The following is a 2,509-nucleotide window of genomic DNA, read 5'->3' as shown; positions in this document are numbered from 1 at the left end:
TTGTGTTTGCTTAAGAAGCTCAGAAAGGTCCCTGGCCCCTATGAAGTTTGGAGTTGGGTAGATCATAGTTTGACTCAAGATTCTGGAACCTACAAGCTGTGTGTGCTCCTCACTTTTAAAGTGGATATTTATAGGTCTAATATATAAGGCTGTTGTGAGGAATAAACAAGGTACTATTTTTTGTGCATTGCTTTGGATCTTTCATATGAGGGTGCTGGATCAATACAGTATTTGAAAAACAGTAAGGTTCAATACAAGGTAGTAATTACTATTTTTTCCCATGGTGCTTTGGTATAATTAATAGTTTAAAAAGATGTAATCACAATGAAAAATGTAACCACAGGTCATTAGAAACCACATCAAGCATTATCAAGGGCTTACACAAACATTTCTTCTTCCTTAAAGAGGGGGGTCTCTGGAGCAGTGATCCTGAGGGATTCTCTGTAACTACATCACTGAGATCTCTAATCCAGAATAAAACTCTTTAGTCTCGTGTTATCATGGGCATTAGGAAAGGATGCTGTCTCATGCCTAGAATTTGGACAAGAGACTTGGGCCAAAGCTACAATCAGATCAAGTTCTTCAGGTCAGCAAGACAATTAGAGTTTTGATCCTCAAAGTAGAGAAGCAGAAGCAGAGGGTCTGAGCTCTGAGTTGTCACTTTCTGTTCACCAGGGCCGTTTGAATGTCCATGAAAGAGCTGGATGAGAGCTGGTGGAGAACAGCATTGTGACTCCAAGCAGAAGGAGGGTGAGTGCCTGCCTGACCTGGTCTGTCCTGTAGCAGAGGGGGTAAAATCTCAAACTCCAGGAGCCAGACCACCCGAGTTCACCTTCTACTGTAACTTAGCAGCATTGGGACTTGTGCAAGTCACTTAGGTGCAGGGTCCTCATCTGTGAAATGGGGATAATCACAATGCCACACAGCATTTAGAACAGCGCCTATCCCATAGTTAGTACTCAGTAAATGTTCCTATCCTTGTCTTCTCCGTTACTCCCTGCGCTTCCACGGTGTGTAGCCTTCTCTCTGTCTAGTGACTTGTTTCTTTTTCCCTTAGGGACCCTCCTAGAGGACAATGGCTGCAGATAATGCCCCCTCTGTGGCAGAGTTTATCCTCGCAGGCTTAACAGATGAGCCAGAACTCCAGATGCCCCTCTTCTTCCTGTTTCTAGGTTTCTATGTGGTCACGGTGGTGGGGAACCTGGGCCTGATAACCCTGATTGGGCTGAATTCTCACCTTCATATTCCCATGTACTTTTTCCTCCTCAACTTGTCCTTCATAAATTTTAGTTTCTCTACTGCCATCATCCCCAAAATGCTAATGAGTTTTGTCTCCAAGAAGAACATCATTTCCTATGCAGGGTGTATGACTCAGCTCTTTTTCTTTTTCTTTTTTTTGTCTTTTCTGAATCCTACATCCTGTCAGCGATGGCATATGACCGCTATGTCGCCATCTGTAAACCACTGCTGTACACAGTCACCATGTCTTCTCAGGTGTGTTTACTCCTTTTGTTGGGAGTTTATGGGATGGGGGTGTTTGGAGCTGTAACCCATACAGGAAATATATTATTTTTGACCCTTAGTGCTGACAACCTTGTCAATCACTATATGTGTGATATCATTGCCCTCCTTGAGCTCTCCTGCAAAAGCTCTTATATAAATGTACTAGTTGTCTTTATTGTTGTGACCATTGGCATTGGGGTGCCCATTGTTGCCATTTTTATCTCTTATGGTTTCATTATTTCCAGCATTTTCCATATTAGCTCCATTGAAGGCAGGTCCAAAGCCTTTAGTACTTGCAGCTCTCACATAATTGCTGTTTCTCTCTTCTTTGGGTCAGGAGTTTTACGTACCTTAAACCACCTTCTATTTTGCCCCTTGACCAGGGGAAAGTGTCTTCCTTGTTCTACATTATTGTTGTGCCAATGTTCAACCCATTAATCTATAGTCTGAGGAATAAAGATGTCAAATTTGCCCTGAGGAAAACCTTGAGCAGAATTACCGTCTCTTGAAAAAATATTAGAAATTGAGATAAGAGATCCAAGGAATTTTTTATTATAGTCTTTTTATTACCATTATTTATTGTTATTGTTACTTTTTTCAAGGAGGAATCCAAGCTCCAGTGCTTTCTTTGTATACTATATGGCAGAGGAAATTTTAGCTTTCTTTCCCAAATGGATTGTTCTTCCTTATCCATATCCCACAATTCTTTCTTTTTTATTTTAGGAAAAATAATTGCTATAATTATAGAGTATTCAACATTGAATGGGGCTTAGGAATCGTTTGATCTAGTGCCTTTATATAATACATCACACTTTGCAGAGTCAGAACATTTGTATGCTTCCCAAGAACATAAACCTACCTGGTGCCAGAGCTGAGACTGAAATCCTTGCTTGAATCCTAATCCAGTTTGTTTTCCCCTATGCCATGTTTTCTTGCCTCATTTCTTTCTTGGAAGATTTCATTTCACATGTTGGTTGACCTAGCACATTTAAGTTATGAATATATT

At 40.7% G+C, this 2,509-nt stretch overlaps 1 pseudogene; it reads left to right on the top strand.

Moving 5' to 3' along the window:
• The first annotated feature begins 1,075 nt into the window (after positions 1–1,075).
• Positions 1,076–2,012, top strand: LOC113914616 (annotated as a pseudogene).
• Positions 2,013–2,509: the final 497 nt, after the last annotated feature.

The sequence above is a fragment of the Zalophus californianus genome, chromosome 11 (assembly GCF_009762305.2).
Source record: "Zalophus californianus isolate mZalCal1 chromosome 11, mZalCal1.pri.v2, whole genome shotgun sequence".
Taxonomy (NCBI): Eukaryota; Metazoa; Chordata; class Mammalia; order Carnivora; family Otariidae; genus Zalophus; species Zalophus californianus.
Note: the sequence above shows the minus strand (reverse complement) of the source record. Positions and strands in the feature narration are given on the sequence as shown.